The sequence below is a fragment of the Dermochelys coriacea genome, chromosome 14 (genome assembly GCF_009764565.3).
Source record: "Dermochelys coriacea isolate rDerCor1 chromosome 14, rDerCor1.pri.v4, whole genome shotgun sequence".
NCBI classification, from domain to species: Eukaryota; Metazoa; Chordata; order Testudines; family Dermochelyidae; genus Dermochelys; species Dermochelys coriacea.
The window spans coordinates 10,693,070-10,712,088 of record NC_050081.1 but is presented as its reverse complement, the minus strand read 5'-3'; the positions used below and the strand labels follow the sequence as shown (position 1 = coordinate 10,712,088).

The window sequence follows — 19,019 nt, the reverse complement described above, 5'->3', positions numbered from 1 at the left end:
CATCCTGACTTAAGGGGCAAAAGGCGTGTGAGGGGATTTGAGGTGGTGGGGCAGTGTGCCCATTCTACCCTGATCCTTAACCATGGTCTCATAAAGACCATAAGCAGTTGGTATAAATTAGAGCAGCCCTCCACCTGCTCTAAGATATGCTGATATGTAAGGATATTTATGTAAGATTTATTTGAAGAACTTTTGCAGACAAGACTCTGTCCTTTCCTTCCCCTTCAATTTTCCAGTCATCTGCCTAGGTCTGGAGACTTGGTAGATTTCCAGCTTACTTGAAAGGGAAATCCATAACAGTCACAAATATCTTTTTCAGTCCTGAAAGAATGTCACTCTGGCATTTTAATACCAGTCCTAGACTTGCTCTGTTACCATGGTCAAGGCACTTATCCTGGGAGACGCAGGTTCCCAACTGTAAGATGGAGATAACACGTTTCTACCATACAAGAGTGTTGTGAAGCTCAATTAAGGTTGGTAATGTTCTTTGAGATCCTTTGATGGAGGGTGCTATGGCAGTCCAATGTATGAATGTGTATTATTCATATGCATAATATTAAATTCCTCTTGGTCAGAAGGTTCTTAAATTATACAGGGTCCAAAAACTCTGCAAACATCTTCCTAAAAGACTAAATAGTGCTGCAAGATGAGAAAAACATGACTACGAATTTCTATTAGGTGATTAGATTTATTGCAAACAAAGAATATTTGTTTGACTGGTAAAGAAAATAATGGATACTACTGATGGGGGGTGGGGGGAGGGAGAAACACTTTATACTTCACAATAATAGAAACCAATACAGTTGGAGATCAAGAATGTTTCCAATCTTCCTGGACTTTGTCTGAGACTCTGTTCCAATGTGAGTCTTTTTAAAAACACATTGTGATAATTAAAGATCAAAGTCTATACACTGTTAGAAATTCATTTCTCCTAATGTTTTTCACTAAAAAGCCAGGGTATTATAAGAAACATAAAATGATCATTCAGCCAAGGTGTTGAATTTGTGGATCAGATTATTATGGAGTGAAAATCTACCCAATGATTGCATAAAACATCTCCTTTCAAATACATTTCCAGTGCTCATAATTGTACAAAGCCTGGCTAGAATTGCTACTCTGGCATTATTTTCTATGCTGAAACAGCAGAAGAAATTCTGAGGGCTGGTTTGCATGCAGAGTTGCACTGAGTTTGTCTGAAGTTTTTTTTTAAACTAGTGTAAGAGGCTGCATTGGCACTCTCTGATTTTGGTTTAAACGTAAAGCTGAGCAAAAATTGGATTTTTCAACCCCTGGGAAATTCTCAGACTTTGACATTTATTTTCCTCCTGATTTGGACAAAAAGTTAAAATATCAAAAAAATTTCACAGAACAAATAGTTTGAAATTTTAATTCACAAAACTTTTGACATTTTTGAATAAAATGAGACATTTCAACATTCCTAGATTGAAACATTTCAGTTTGTTGAATTGAATTGAACTATTTCATTTTGAGTGAGTTCAACATCAGACTGCATCTGCCCAAAGTGCCCGACGGGAGTTGTATTTTGAGTGCCGAGTCCTCTTGTGTCTCACTGAGTCAGGCTTCCCGGCCAGACTACATCTCCCATAAAGCACCACAGTTATGTAATTTACCTGTTGCACCATGCTGTCAGAGGATACACAGCTGAGGACATGTAATCCAACCAAGAAGCCCAGCCAACAGGACTTTGGAAGTTTGTACATAGACAATCCTTGAGTTTTATACTCTTTTTTTTTTCCAGCACCTACCCACTGTCCTCCCTTTTCCCCCTAGAGAAGTATTGGATATTCCACACCATTTACCCACAGATCTCCAGTCTTACTTTCCAGGATTTAATTGTTTCCATGCATTTTTGAATATGGTCTTTGAATGTTTGAGCCAGGGGTTCAGCAAACAATGACAGTGCAGAAGATGGGCTCTTCTGCATAAGTAGAGGTTTCTGATGTATGTTTCTGAAAGAGGCCTGTGGGGAATTGGAAAACTTGTTATCTATTTAGGGCCTGACCTTGTCTCTCTTGATTTTTAATGATGCCAGACCTGAGCTTAATGGACCCATTAGACAATAATAATATTGTACAACACCAAAAAAATTTCAATTCAATCAGATGCTTTGTCAATGTCAAAAGAAACTGCAAACATCTGGATTTAGCCTGGTCAACAGCTTGAAAATCTTGGCGTGTTGTTGAAAGAAGTAATTATTCCAAATGTTGCCTTGTTCACCCAACACACAGAAGAGGTGTTCAGTTATTGCAGTGATGAGCACAATATAAAAAAAAATATGGAACAGAAAAGTTCATTTAACTATCACTATTTCAGGTGCTACTTTAACATTTTTACATAACCATCCAACTTCTCAAAAAAGTGTCCACACAATCCCTCTAATGATTCTTCTTAAAAATCACAGCAAAATTACTGCATAATTAAGTATTGAGGACTAAGTAGTTTGTAAGGACATGATTAAACAATGCGACAATAGCAAAATGTTAAGTGTTCTATCAGGTATATGCAATTCTGGTGAGGCTCTGGTAAAGTGCAACTGCAAACTCTCTTTTTTGTTATTGATAGGTTGTTTCATTATTATTAGAAGCCTTTGCGTGGTAGGACTCAGAAATGCCTTTGCCAATTATTTATGAAAAAGCTGCTGAACGGGTACTTACACTTCAGCAAAAATCAAAACAACAAGGCCTGTCAGTGATTATGAAGTGAGAGTCTGCAGCTTAATCCTAATTAAAGCTTGTCAAAACTTCTAGGTTTGGCTTTGGGAAATTTTTCAATAGTACTGCAGGGTGGTAAATTTTAGATATTCAATATAAAAGCTTATGGGTAACATTTTTGTGTCTAAAGTGACTTAGGAGCCTAGGTCTCATTGAAAGTTTGAGGCTAAGTGCCTAAGTCACTTGTGCCCTTTTTTTGAAACCTTACCCTGTACCTCGTATGTTGTTTGTAATACACTAGTCTTTAAAGCCAAGATCATGGTCACATTGTTCTAGACACAAGAGATAGTCCTTACCAGGAAGAGCTTGCAGTCTAAATCAGTATGGCAGACAAGAAGTGGGAGACAGGAAATATTATTATTCCTATTCTACAGATGAGGAACAGAGATGCATAGAGATTATGGGACTTGCCCAAAGTCACAAAGGAAGTCAGCTGTAGACTTGGAAATTGGACTCAGATCTCCTTAATTCTAGTCCAGTGCCTTAACTACAAGACCCTTTTTTCAAGAGTGTGTTTGGGAGTGGGGGAGAAAGGACACCCTGCTAGAACAACCAGTGAACAATCATGTGTCCATGATTTTGTGGTGAGCAGAAAATGTCATTTCACCTGGATGTTGGAATGTGGTGGCAGACGGCTTGTTCATGTTCACAACCCAAGTCTCATGCTTAGCAGTAAAATTATGCAGCACCTAGACTTTGTGTATCTTGTAGGCTTGAATGCAAAGCAAATAACTAAGATCAACTAAAGGGCAAAAATCTCTCACATCCCCACAGTGGCTGCCATTTCTTATTCTACACACAGACTTCCCATTAATACCAGTGGGAACTCTGCACAAGCTGTAAGAAGGCATACCACTGAAGCACAACAGATGAAAGACCAGGCCACGTGAAATGGGCTAAGACAATGGGTATACATGACGGCTTAAAAATGAACCAGCATCCTTACTCCATCAGTGTTAGCAATTTTGCCTTCTTAACTGAAGCCCTGGAAACAACGGGATTGAGCATCTGATGGTGTGAATTGAGGCGGTAGCACGGAAAGCAAAGGGGATACGTCTGTTTACACCAGCTAATGAGCTGGCCCCATTGACTTTTAAACACTCATCAAAATTGCCATAGATGCAAATGTATAAACGTCAAAAGCCCATGTTAGGTTTATAGGGTTTGATTTTTTTTTAAAAGGGATATTCATGCATGAAATCAAAGGGTGCATTTTAATTGCAAAGATGGAACACTGTATTTTGCTTGTAAGAAGAGTTGACACAGAAATGAGGCAGGATGTGGCATGTGGTTCGGTCTAATCTAGAGCATAGTTTTGGTCATGGAAAATGTTTGGCCATAGGGGACTAGGTCTTTCCAACTATAAAAAGTCAGCATGGTTCTCCGTTCCCTTTTATGGAATTTGTATAGTCTGTACCACATTTGCATAGTATTTATGACCTTAATATTGGCAATGGGAGCAGAAAGGCAGTGTGGTTTTCTGGTTGTACAGACGACGGGGGGCAGGAGAACCGGAGACTCAAACTAGCTGTGACACCACATGAACTTCAGCAAGACATGCACCCACAGTTATAGTTGCTGTCGGAGCTCTTGTGAGGCTCTGAGTTAGAGTTGAGGCTGGATCATGTTCCGAGGCTAGGTTTTGGGTAGGGGCCATAGGTGGCCTAAAGTTGGGGTTTGGGGTTGAATCCCAATTGATGGCCTATGCAAAGATTAGAGTGGGGCCTACTTGATGGCCCCAGGCTAGGGTTAGCGTTGGGTCCCATAGGCGGCCACAGGAAAGCATTTGGGTTGGGGGCCCGTAGACTGTCCTGAGGTAGGGTTTGGGTTGGGGCCTGTAAATGATGCTGAGCTAAGGGTAGGGTTGGGGCCAGGGTTAGAGTGGGATTGTATTCTCTCGCTAGGTTTAGTGTTAGAGCTGGATCACAGCCCTGAGTTACAGTTAGGGCTGGGGCCTGTAGTTAGTCCCTGGATAGAATTAAGATTGGGACTAGTTGGAGGCACTGGGCCTGAGTTAGGGGACTATTGGCTGTGGGCTAGAGTTGGCTGGGGACTTTCAGAGGCCCTGGGCAAGTATTAGGTTTGTGGACAGAGCTAGGTTAGGCTTAATGGAGATGGTTGGGAGTCCTAAAATAGAGTTTAAGTTGGGGCCACTGGGGCAGCCCAGGCTGCTATTAGGGCTGGAGAATCATATGAGGAACTATATCCAGGCTAGGTTTAGGGTTCAGGCATATAGATGATACCCTGGATAGAGTTAGGGCATGTAAGTAGCCCAGAGCTAAGATTAGGGTTGCAGCTGCAAATGGCCATATGGCTTGGGATTCCTAGACGGCTAGGGTTAGTGTTTGAAGCCAATTGTGTCTTTGGCCTATGGTTAGGGTGGCTGCCTATTGGTGGCCCCAGGCTAGGTATGAAGATACTATAATTTACACTAATGCAGGGGATAATGTGAAGCTTAATCTATTTATTCATTGTGAAGGAATGATAAAGCACTATGTAAATGCTAAGGATGACTATCCTCGCATTTGCTAATGCAAAGTGAAGATGGATGCATAGGAATGAACTGAAGAATGCTATAGTATCTAATGGAAGAGAGATGTGTTATAATGCATATTGTAATTACTAAAACTAAAATGTGGGGAGGACTCTGGGACTAATATCCCAACTCCTCATAGTGCTCTGAAATCTTTCGCCCTAATGCTTATCTCAGTGATATCTAAAAGATGTTGCTTCAAAAGGAGCACTGTTCCCTAGCATGATGCTGGGAGACTGGATCAATAGTGACCGAGATTCAAGCGTGCCACTTACTTACTGAATCACCAGTCCTGCTATTTGGTCATGCATCAGCTGGCTCAAACCTATCTATCTTATCAGGAGATGGTAGCCATATGTAAGTGGGGGGAATAGTCCCGCTATTGTGGGGAACTTTCCTGGCTTCTGCACTACCCCGGTGAAGTGGGCTAGCGGAAGGATCTGAGTCCTCGCTCCCACTTCCTTTACCCAGTGGCCTCCCTGCCTCTGAGGACTCCCCTTCCCCTCTCCTGCCTGGCAGAGTTCTGGTAACCCCAACAAGGCTGGGCCCAGGATTCCTGGGGGGCTCGACCCCTAACCCTGCTGTGGTTACCTAGGGGCTAGGGTGTCCCCACTCCAGGGTTCTCTCTCTGCACTGGGCACTTCTCTGACCCACTGACTGTTGCATACAATTTAAAGCAAATGCAAGTGATTTAATCAACAATTAATTTTAAAAAGAATAAGGAAAAATGGGAAAGGTTAAAGGAAACACATCAGCTCGCTCTATGGCAGGGAACTTCACAAACAGCGTATCTGGAATGTCGGGGCAGTTCAGTCTGTTCCTTGTAAGTCTCAGGCCCTGGCTGTGCTGCAGGGATGCTGTGGGTTGGACACTTGCTCTGGTGGTGGCCACACGCTCTCAGGGTCTAACTGGTAGGACCCTTCTTCCCAATGTCACCCCCGCCCTGTTGGGGTTACAATCCAATCCTGGCCTGCAGAGCCTCTTGGCTGAGGCATCTCCCTGTGCTGGGCCCGCTGCCCAGGATCCCCTTTGCTCTGTCCAGCTGCTCACCGCACCCAGCTCCAGATTGCTCCAGCCCCAGCTCCACCACTCTGTCTCAGTGCTGCTGCTCCTCTGCCTCCAGCTCCCTGGGCTTCTTCTTTGGCCCCTCTGCCTCTGGTTGCCACAACTCTGCTCCCAGGACAGGTCTGCTCTGCAGGCTGCTTCTGTGACTCTGCATCCAGCACTGACCTGCTTCCTGGGCTGCTTTTCTGGCCCCTCTGGCTCTGGTTGCTGCAACTCTGCTCCCAGGGCAAGTCTGCTCTCTCTGGGCTGTGCCTCTGGCTTTGGGGCTGCAGCTCTGCTCCCAGGACAGGGTCTGCTCTCTCTGGATCTGGCACAGCTCTGCTCCCCAGCTCAGCTTGGGCCCCTGCTTTCTCCTTAGCTGGGCCCAACTCTGTCTGACACAGGCAATACCAGCTCACACAGAGGACAGGACCTCCTTGGCCTCCTGACTCCCTGATTAGCCTGCCCGCCCTGTCATTTAGGCTGACCTGGAGCATTGGCCTCTCCCCATTGTTCCTGGGGGCTGTCAGTCTCAGGGTCCTGATTCCCCATCGACCCTTCCCCCTTTTTAGTACTGGTAGCTAGCAACTAAAACACCCCCACTGAATGTTAGTAAGGGGGCAACAATCCAAAACAAATAGCTGTAATCACATTAAGGTAGGAGACCAAATGCTGCATTTCCTGGAATGTGCATGCTGGAATAGATTGCATGCTGTTATTTAATACAATAAGCAGAGCTGCAGGTGACCAAATTTTCTGCAGAGTTGTGCAACCTGAAAACTTCTGCATTTTCAGTGCGCTTAGTATCTGTGTTTGACTGTCTGCTGTTCTGAGTCCATCTGAAAGAAGCATGTTTCAAATGTGGTGTGATAAGTAAAAGTGATTCCAGCCAAGATCCTCTGCTTTACTGATGGTAATGCCGAGCCATACATATTCACCTGTCTCTATTTGGGTATCTCAACTTGTGCCCTATTGTAACATGGCTGTGGTTTAAGTTACCTGCGAGATTCCCCCATTTGAGGAAACACATGTTTTCTAAGCTGCTTTTAATTAGGTTTCTTTGGTCTTCACAAGGTATGGGGCAAGATTTTCAAGGTTGCCTCAGGGATTAAGTCACCAGGTTCCTATTAAAATTAATCAGAGTTGGGTATCCAAATAGCTTTGAAAAAATCTCACCTTTAGTCTTTTTTGGTGTTTTTTTCTTTTTAAACTGCAAACTACTGGGACTGCATGAGCCTTCTCTTAAGCACTTGCCTAAGTATTTGGGTGACCAAGTGGGCCTAAGACACGTCTTAAACCTTCTCTTTATTAATCTAACTAAAGGGGAAATCTAATCAGATTTTAGACAAAGTGGATTTGCCTACCTGAGCCTTTATAAAAGAACATCTCTGTCTAGAAGGGTGAAGCAACGGCAGATAAGAACGATCAGGAGATAGAAATCTCAGCAAAGAAAAATAAGCCTATAGATAATAGTGATTCCCTGTTGGGATCTGAGGCAGCTACGGGTATGACAGGAGACGGGGAGCAACCTTCCAAGAAAATTGGGTTCAAAAGCTATAAAATTTCAAATAATATTTTAAAGAATAAATACAAAATCCCAACACCATTCATTTCCCTCAGTGTAACTTACAATAAATCCATTAAAATCCATCTACAAACTCCACTCTGTCTATTAATGCAGAGCCAACTCCTATGGGTGCAACACTCACTTAGGTTGGTGAGCACTTGTTCAAACAAGTAGTCCAGCTCCTTACAGGGAGGGACCCATGAGCCCAATCAAGGGGTTGAATTGCCATCTACCTATGCTTGGATGGGCAGAGCCAGGAAACACAAGAAGTTTCCACCATGATCCTTGCAAATCCTGTGCAAAGGGCAGAGCATGAAAGCAGCCCTAGTGAGCGAGGACTTGGCCCTTGTTTGTTACAGGGACCCAGGAGGTGAATCACATCTAAAAGAGCTGGGTAGTAGGCGGAGCTGTAGACCTGCTCTTTCCTCCAGATCAGCCCATAGATAGGTATTAACAAACCCTGGGGAGCAACCCTTCATGTGCCTTGAGCAACCCTGGAAGAGTGTCCTTCCTGATGCATTGTATCACCTGGTGCGCCTCCAGGGTGGGGTGGATGCTTGCATCTGAACTAGCTGCTCTGCTGATCAGTTCGTGCAAGTCTCTCAACACCAGCAGGGATAGCAATAAGCATAAGAGTGTGAACTAATGGGCTGGGCAAGCTCTAGATTGACAGCTAGCTACTCTGTTTTTTCAAGCCTGATTCTGACATTAACTCCCTGTGTATCATTAGTCCTTGAAACTAACTTCTCTGCCTCAGTTTACCAATCTGTTACATGGCAATAACAATACTTCGGGACCCCACAGGGGGTTGATTGGTTACTACACAGCTGTCATGTGGCAATGATTTCGAATTACTACCAAAATGAGTATAACATTTAAGACGAGGAAGAGCGATCTGCTAAGTGAACTGGGATGCTTTTCAGTTAACCAGGGAGCATGTCCATTGAAAATGAAAAAGTGATTTAATAGGATCTGTTGTAACTTGTTGCATACTAGCAGTGATGCTGGGCTGTGGAGCTATTTCTGTAGACATTTAAAGCAGGAAAAGCTGATGTACAAAGCTTGTGTTTTCAAAAGCATTTCACGATGATGGCTCTAGCTGCAGATGCTCTGCATTGCTACTGTCTAGGGCATACGATGCTAAAACCAGAGGAACAAACTCTGAATGGAAACGAGAGTTATTAATACACCATGCAAACATGTCTTCAATTTTGAAGCAAAAGGAGGAAAGTGCTATTTAGTGCAATTAAAAGAGATCAGTTTTCTAAAGTTAGATGTCACAAAAGGATATTTGTCAAGCAACACACTGATCATATTTTATTAGCACGATATTTCCAATGCATACTCATTTAATATGGAGCAAAATGCACTGCTTTCATTAACAAAAACATTCCTTTTGTTATGCCTGGCATTATGGCACTGCAATCAGGAAAAATAAAATATAACCTTGCCATGGAAATGTTGATTTCAATCCAGGCTCCTAGTTTGTGTGTGTGTGTCTCCTCTAACCATGCCCATGAACATCTAACGTCTAGCTCCTAGTACATCTAATGAAATTACATTCTTGAGGACTGGTGTTCGGGTATTAAAGTTGTAAATGTAAAAATATCAAATACCAGAGTCAGTATTGCTGGGGTGTTTTTGCTATTAAACTAAATCTGGAATAAAAATAATTGTCCTTGGATTTTTATTTTATTTTATTTAAGAATTTCAGTAGCTTAGTTTAAAATGTTAAACTTTTCTTGTAGGATTCTTTTGAGTGTTTACTAGGGAACATCAGTTTATGGTAGATTGATTGTAGATTAATGTCTGTGAAGTGACTAGTCAATACAATTAACCTACAGGGGTAAGGGGAAGGTCTAAATTATATACTCCAATTTTTTTTCTGCATTCCTTGGAGGGTTCCATATGTTTACCTTTAACTGACTTTAGACTGTGTGTCCTTTTTGTGGTTGCTGGGAAGGGCTATTAAATTCTTTCATGTCTATTACTTTATTAAGGAATGTGAAGCCAGATACAAAATCACAGGAAAGCACAACAGTATGAAACACAAATAATCCTTGATGAGATGCACATCTTGAATAGGGATTAGGAAATGTTTTGCACCTAATTCTTCGCTTTGAGCTGTTAGATTTTAAAATTCCAAAAGGGGGCACTCTTACCCTCTGTCCAAAATATAATCCAGCTGAGAAAATGCAGCACAGGTCTCTATTATTGTTCTGAAGTGAAAAGCATATTAAGTTCTTGTATTACTTTGGTAATATTAAAGTTTTTATTTAAATACTTTAAATTTTAACTCTAGTACATTAGTGATAAAAATGCTTATTTCTTTTAAAGACTGACTTTTTAGAAATGTGAGATACTGGAGGTTATTGTTTTCTTATTAGCTACAATAATAACAAGAACATGGTCACTCTTCACTTAGTTTGATTATGGTTAAGGTTATCAAACATCTGTAGCTGGAGAGCAGTCATTGCTGATGGAGAGAACCATAAAAATGTCAAACTACATACACTCTTCAATTGCTTTTGGGCATAAATCAAACACATTTATGATGAAGATTAAGAGAAAAACGGAATCCCAAACTGCTCCCCACTTTTCCAGCTAATTGAAAAGTGTATGAGTCAAATGTGTGAGTCAAAAAAAGTATGCTTTCTTGAGGAATGTAATTTATTGCCAAGTCAGTTCAAATTGGTATTTTGCTCTTATTTCTACAGAGTACATGATAGAAATATAGCTTGTATTCTTTTAAATAAACTCTCCAAAGAATACATTTCAGCCATTCATTTGTAATAAATAAGTTGTTATATAATGTAATATCTGTTATGAAAACATGCTACCTTCTAAAATGGACTGCAATATGCATTAATAGATAGAGAATTACCTTGTGATGCATGTATCTAAATAGTCTTTGTTACATTGTCCAGACTTTCATAACCTTCTTGCAGTTAAATACCACTATCCATCCAGCAAGGATTCTAGATCAGAAATATAGGTATACAGGCTGGCTAACTGTAGGGTTCATTAAGGAATGTCATCCCAGAGATAACTGGCAAGCCAATATCAAACAATCTGGAAGGGTGCCTCACATGGAATTCCAATGGGGATGGGCTAATGGGTTAGTTGTACCTAACAGTTTATTGCAGAGATCCTGCATATTGAAATCCACTTCCCTTGCTTTACCATTAGTGACACTAGAAAGAGCAAGAGGAGGTGGTGATGCAGATGGCATCAGTACTAGCAGTCGGGATGAAGCTCACTTTTTCGAGTGGTCTTGACTTTAAGCAGGAGCTTTGGTGGAATCAGTTTGATGTCCATTGAGGAGAAGGTGACAGGGAACTAAGAAGCTGAATTCTCACTCCTGACTTATCTGAAAATGCCAGAAGACAGTCGGGGTATCTCAGAATGCTAGGGAGATGCACACTGGCACCCCATTCTACTGTGAGACTATGCTTCAAGTCACATAATTTAACCCAATGCATATAACTCTTGCCAAACAAATTCTAGTTGGGAATTTCAGTCCCACTTAATGCAAACCGTGACCGGTATGATTCCAAACCACCACATGAATGTAGAAGGAGATATATTGCCAAAGTTCTCGTAACTTGCAAAGAAAAATCTTTTCTGTGTCACCTTAGAAACCAATGTCGGCTGTGCCAATACATGTTTGTTTTGTTTTTGTTTTTGTTTTTGTTTTTTTCTACAGTGGCAATTTAATACATGATTCAGACCTCACCCGTTTTATTCCAGTATAACCCCATTAATGTCAGTGTGAGGATTTCCACTGGTGTGAGATCAGAATTGGGCCACATGTATCAGGTAAAAAATCCAAACAAACCAAAACAAAACTAATTTTCCCAAATAATCATCAATTTAAAAAAAAATTAATATGCAAAGTATTTAAAACATATATCTATCACTCAGACGTTCCAAGCTCCATCACAATTAGTGTCTTAAACTAGGCACTAATACATTTTACTCAAGGAGTTTCTGTTCAATTCCACCTTCTGCATAGCAAGTAACTTAATTTTGTTTTTTGATAGTTCATGACTGTTGAATGCTCGTTGACTGCACATACAGATTTTTGGCATCCTTCCCCACATAGATCAATACTTTAAAGGGCCAGATTGTCAGGTGGTGTAAATCAGGTACTTTCCAGTGAAGTGGAGGATCTAGTCTTTTGTTTGTGGTTTTACTTTCAGGATCAGTGTTATAGGACTGGTCAGATATATGTTTGGGGTGGGATGGTGAGGCTGCATTGCTCCTGATCTTGGTTTTATTTAAACATTTTTCCTCATTTCAGATTTTAAAAAAAGTTTCTAGTGTTTAAGTTTCCAAAGACTTCCAAATACAGTTATCTATGAATTTAAAAAGAATTACTATTCATTGGTTGTTGTTCCTCAGGTCTTTGTCAATTACAATTTGCAAATCATCCTTATAAAACCAATACTGTATGATTTCCTATAATAGGGCCAAACCCTGCAAATGCTTACTACCACAAGTAGTCTGGTTGAAATCAATGGACTACTCATGGTCACAAGTATTACAGACATAGGTGCTGAAACTAGTGGTGCTGCTGCACCCCCTGGCTTGAAGTGGTATCCATCATATATAGGATTTACAGCAGTGACATAGCCAGGATGGGACACGTGGGTGGGCCCTGACTTCGGGTGGGCGGGGTTTGCCCCACTCCACCTGCCAGGGAGCGGGTCAGGGCATGGGGGTGGGCGGAGAGGGGCAAGCGCTGGGGCAGGAGCAGAGCAAGGGTTGGGGGGTGGCCCTGCATGCTCGGTGGGCCACGGCCAACCCAGTTCCACTTGTGGCAACGCCCCTGATTTACAGTTGGGTTCAATGGCTCTCAGCACCCCCACTATACAAATTGTTCCAGCACTTCTGACTATGGGTGGTGGTGTTTGCAGGATTGGGCTCAGCAGTACGAACACGGTGGGGTAGATCCCCAGCTGGTGTAAATTGGCATGACTCCAGTCACTTCCATAGAGTGACACTGATTTACACCTGAGCATCTCACTCATAGACTCGCAATCCATTTTTTGTGCAGCAACAGGAAATAAAGTTTTCATGTGCTGTATAAACTAAAGCTAAAATGGATTACCGTTGCACTCTGCCTTTATTATGACAAACAGTATGCATGTGAAACGGATATTTTTAATAATGTGATCTTTAGCCTTGTTACACATTAGATGATGTAGACCATTTTAAACCCACACTGGCGTTTAAAAAAAAAATCTTGCTGCTGAGGAAGACCATAGAAATTGCTCCATTATCTGTAAAAATTATAGAGAGATTTATTTGGGATTTTTTTTAATTTTCTGAAATAAACCTTTGCATATAGATATTTTTTTAATTGTCACATACATGGCATTTTTCAAGTAAATAAGAGTATAAGGTTTATATTATTTTAAATGTATATTGTATTTGTCTTCCCAACACTGTGGTTTTTAGTAATGTGAATACCGTAGTATGGAGCCAGCCTATTAAACAGCCTGTTTTTGTAAGGAAACTGTTAGTCCACCTACAATATTCTATTGCTTACTGTGTTCCTCCAATATGCTTAGCATTCCACAACCTAAATGATCATTTGTTGAACAAATTCATGCTTTTATTAGTCAAAATACAGAGAAAACAGAGCCCCCCTGTTTCAAGATATTTGCTAATGCACGGTTAATTATCACATATAGCTTACTATAATTCATTTTACAGGGAGACCTCCTGCAGGTAACATACTAGCAGTTTATGAAGCAAAATAACCTCACTATAGATTCGAACTGTTTCACTACTGGTCAGACAGTTGCTGCTTCTAGGCCTTCTCACTTCACATTGCTAATTTGAACAAGGCTTTATTTTTATATTTGTCAGCAGCAAGACTGTAGCATGGTTGTTAAACCTCTCCCAGGCCTAATTAGAGTAGCAATGCTAGCATTCATAATGAATCTCGTGTCCTGGGTTGGAGGAGGTAGCCGTGGTGCTACAGTAGCTTCCTGGCAGACAGTTGCTGGCAGGTTTAAGGTAGCTTGTGGCTTGCAATATTAAGTGACTGTTGAAATTCATTGACTCCACTGCGGCTTATGTGTCTAGATGACAACAAGTTTACACGGTTCTTTTATAGTTACAGCAAATGGGTCCATTTAAATATTTATTAGGTGATTATGGTGATGTGAAATGGAAAAAAAATTGCAAAATACAGCATTGCATGTATAACTGCTTTAGCTGTTTATACAAAATAGTGCTGTGGTATCATTTGAAATTACAGCATCTTTTTTTCCTCATAAATATTTATAATGTATCAGTAGCTAGGCAAGCTAGTTTATTTGCATTTTGTTTCGTATTTAATTTGACATCCATTTGGGCAGCCTTTAAAAGCTCTCCCTCTGATTTGACTGAAGTATATTTCAGTCAGCAGTCAAGTGACATTTTGATTAGCCTGTGTGAGATTCAGTTCTAGGAGCTCTTTTGCCTTTATGAGGCACAGAAAGGAGGAGTGTTGGCTGCATATGTTTGATGATGGGAATCGTGGCAAAAAGTTTTTCTCACAAACTTTTCCTTGCAAGCAACTTGTCAGAATCTTAGAATCAAACTTAGTCAAACTTGATTTATTTTGCTCTTCATTTGACCTTTTTTATTGCTGCAAGAGAAGAGAGCACCAAAGCTGTGTGACTATCTTTACCAAAAATTAACCAGCAGCCACGGTAAATTATGGAAAGAAAACAGGAGGACTTGTGGCACCTTTAGAGACTAACAAATTTATTTGAGCATAAGCATAAGCTTTCGTGAGCTACAGCTCACTTCATTGGATGCATCCGATGAAGTGAGCTGTAGCTCACGAAAGCTGATGCTCAAATAAATTTGTTAGTCTCTAAAGTGCCACAAGTCCTCCTGTTCTTTTTGCAGATACAGACTAACTACTGGCTGCTACTCGGAAACCTGATAAATTATGGATTTAAGTAGAATGCTAGGATCGGCTACCTTGTGTATGTAGATACAAGGGAAGTAAATTTTTTTTAAAAACCTGCTCTGTTGAAAGTCTTAGCCGCTGCAGCGTTTACCTCCATATCAACAAAAGGAGTGAGGGCAACTCAAAATCTGTCTCTCAGCCAAAGACAACAGAGTTTATTGTTCAGTTTTATAGAGGGAAATGAACTGGTAATGCATATCCAGAGCTGCCAGAGCACCTCATTGTTCACTGCAAATGTTCACACTGATAAGCAGGCATAGTGAGGAAAAATCAAGAAAGGAGTACCTGTGGCAGTCTGAATAGAGATTCGACTTATAAATAACGAGAGAACCCATCTACATATTACCAGTAATTTTGATCTAAAATTGTGCTGGGGAACTGGGGAGAGAGGATTGTATTCATGTCACTATCATTAAACCTGTGTTGCCTTTACTTGGCTGTTTAAATTCACTCCAGGCAAAAGGCTGACATCCAGCCTTATTGCTATAGAACTAGAAAGAGGTTTAAGTCTTGTCTGTTACGTGCTAAAGTAAATCTGGAGTTGGGGAGTTACTCTAGCTTTAAAATGGGCTATAACTTAGCATAGAATTTGACCCATGCAATTTAACATATGCCTCTACAAGATGTGTTGAAATCCTTGAACCAAAGTTGATGGAAAGAGTTCCATCATCTTCAGCAGGCTTTGGATTCATCCCTTAGCTTCATATGTCAACATCAGCACAGCTTAACTGGTCCTGATGGCCTGCTGCATTCCAGATGCTTTGCACCTCTTCACTGTGAAGCATTCCTAAAAACTAGATTGGGAGCGTGTCACATCCTGACTGCCACTTTACAAGACATGGCCAGGGGAAAGCGGGCAAGGCCAGGACTTCTCCACAGTCCCTGGCTAAGGCAATTATTTTTTAGGGCATTGGCCTTCGTAAGCCACCATAATTGAGCTATGTCAGAGAAGTGGGCATGAGCTAATATTGAGGAAACCCCCCCTTGACACTTTCCCTCCTTGAGATGCACTTTCCCTTCCCACCATGCACTTTAGAGCTGCAGCCAAAAATCAGGGCCACCCTCTCTCTTGGAAGGATCACAAACAATTAATTATCTCTTTCATCACTGCAAGAGGTTGAATTGGATATTTTCTGAAATCTGTAGTCATTGGAGGAGGCAGAAGAGATAGTTTGGATCACAGGCTAGCCAAAGAGTCCATGTCGGGAACCATGGATCTTGAATGCTGGCCCATAGGGCTCGTAGGAGCTAGGGAGTCCCAAGCTGCCACCCAGTGACCTGCTAACAGCTGCCAGAATAGCAGCTGAACTCACACAGAGGACTCCAGTCCTGTGATCTGATCAGTGGAACACTGCAGGTCCTGATTAGTCCCCAGATTCTGTTTAACCCAAGCACAGGATCAAGAAATTGTCCATGCAACTGGGGTCTGGCTAATTAGGCCTGCTTCCCATGCAATACCTGCTCTTACTGATCTCCTAGTAACCTGACCCTGCCTGCCATCTATCTCCCAGTTTGTCCTCTAGCTAGCCTCAGACTCTGAACTTCCAGTATCTGAATTGGCCTGCCTCCCAATTCCTGCTTTGACTCTAGGTCAGACCGCCCATACCTTGGTCAAGACAGCTAGAGGTCTTCTGAAATCAACATGAAAATACTGAGAGTTTAAAGATTAAGGGAGGAATTGACCCTACCGCTACAACCACTTTTCACCAGCCATACAGCCTTCCTAGGAATATCCCCTGCCGAAGAGTGTCATTGACTTCCACTGGAGATGGAGAAGTTCCCTACTTCTGAAAATTAGGCCCAATTAACCTTAAAAATAGGTTTAGAAAAATCCTGATACCAAATCTGGGGACTTGTGCTATATTATGTAAAGTTGATCTGTTTCTGCTGTATCCCACTGGTGCAATGCCTGCAGATTGCTCCTGTGTAACTCAGGTCAGGATTTGGCCCATTAGAGATAACACAGAAGAGCTGGGGTTTGGATCTATTTCCTTTTGGCTTCTGCTCAAGCCCTTGGCTTGGCCATCGCCCCCCACGTGACATTGGAACCCTGTGTGCCAGGCCACAATGCCTCTCTCACAGATTTGGAGGAAGTGGGTGAAGAGGTTCATGGAGCAGGGGACTCAGGCTGCTGGTGGGGGTTGCATACCTTTGAGGGGTAGAGGAGGATCAGGTATGGGGGGTAGAGGGAATCTATATATCCACACGCACTTTAAATGGTTTTCTGCGGCCCCTGACTTATATTGTACAGTGCCTATCACAAGGGGGCCCTAATGGCTCATAGGCACTGCTATAATACAATTAATTAATAATAATAATGCAGTAATGCTCTTAACCTCCCTCACAAAAAAACCCCCACCTCACTGCCTATCGGTCATTCAGTCTTTTCTGTTGCACAAGTCCATTTCAGAATGAAAGTACTGAAAATTTTTGAAGTTCAGACAGTGACTTAATGCATTCATTTATCTCCCTTGGTAAATTGGGTTCAGATCTCAGCTGAAATGAATTTAATGTACTCTCCTATTAATCCCATTTATTCTTTCAACAACAGAAGAGAGAAGAAAAAGCTTTTCACCTGTAGGCCATCAGTTCTCAAATTCAGCCCAGGTCAGGAGTAATAGAAAATTGTTACTATTTGATTCCTGATAAATCATATGGTAGTTTCAGTCTAGTTCCTAGTTGACCTACAGCCTCAACACAAAATCCACCACTAGATTTGGCACTAGTTGCACCAGGGAGGCCAAAAGACAGAAAGACCATGACCACTGAAGTATCCTATCACCCCCAGAGGTGTTTTTATGTAAACCACTATTCAGTGGTCTATTAACCTTCCACCTTCTGTGTCTAATTCTGAGGATATGAGTTCTCTGGCACTGAAAGCTAAAGGATATAGTGCTATAGCTATTTACTCTTTAGCCCTGGAGATTCCCAGGTTCAATTCCTGTTGATGGCAATTGGTTAAACTGGTAGCTCACCATTAAGGCATGCTGATATGCAGTAAGGAACCCTGATAATGGATCTGGTTTTGTGCATACACAGAAGCCTTCAGTCTTCGGGGCTGTCAATCTGGTTCCTTTCTCAAGCACTAAATTCATTTTAAAAAAAGAGAGAAAGAGAACATTCTTTGGCTTTTTGAAAGTCTGAAAGTTCTGTGCTACTGTTTTCTCAGATTTTCCAGCGAGATCACTTCCTGAATGGGGCTTAATGTGAATAATCGGTCTGAGGGGGAGATCCAAAAGCCACGTTTTCAGAGACTGTCTGTCTGATTTCAGCAACCCTCAGTGACAAAAGTGAATTATGTTCAAGCTTAACAGTCAGCTATGAAGGTTATCTCAAGTAGTGACTCAGAATACAAATTGGACTAATTAATCAGAACCTTTATTGTATTGTATTTTGTTAACCCCATTAAAAGCCAGATACTGACTATCTTACTCATAGGGAGAAGCACCTTGCTCCATGAATGGTCCTACTGATTTCAATAGAGCGACTTGGCAATAATGAATATAAGGGTATCAGAATTTGGCCCTAAAAGTATATGCCAGGTGAACTGCTTGAATCTCTCTGCAACCTGCAAAAGCAAGTGCGTGGAAGAAACATAAGAGATAGCTATAGAGAGGAGAACACTATATAATACAGAGCTACATTCAGCATCTGCAACCTCCCCTTCGCTTTTTCTGCTGTCTGGTCGGATGACTGAAACTTTTTATACAGAATAGAAAAAATACTCTCGTTTGTACCCAAATCCACTTAAGAGCACAAATCCACAAAGAGCAGCCGTTCCCCAACAGCAGTGGGAGCATAAAGCTATTTATGCAAATATTCATGAAGAGCAAATTAAAAGGGGCACAGTCATGGTCAAAGTAAACTGTACTTTGGAATTCAGACTAATGTCCAGACAATATTTTTCAGAGATCACTAATTCCAGTAATGACCATATCTTGGTTATCAGGCATGAAAACTTCACTGGCCAGATGAGCAGCATATGATGTTGCTAATTTTACTGTGCACCGGTTATGTTGGCACCAAGCTGCTGTTCCAACTCCTGCAGTATGTTGAAGCAGTGTGATCTTTTTGAGATCTTGTCATACAGAATGCATCATGCGTCGTGACACCATAGAGACATCTGACTACATATTTTCTGAAGAGATCTCATAGGCTGTTACTGATGTA

General features: G+C 41.5%; 1 long non-coding RNA gene across 1 annotated transcript in view; it reads left to right on the top strand.

Moving 5' to 3' along the window:
* LOC119843118 overlaps nucleotides 1-18,226 on the top strand; it is a 92,020-nt gene extending 73,794 nt beyond the window's left edge. The window contains exon 3 of the long non-coding RNA XR_005288864.1: nucleotides 18,019-18,226. This is a non-coding gene — a long non-coding RNA (uncharacterized LOC119843118). The remainder of the gene's footprint in view (nucleotides 1-18,018) is intronic.
* The last annotated feature ends 793 nt before the right edge of the window (nucleotides 18,227-19,019 follow it).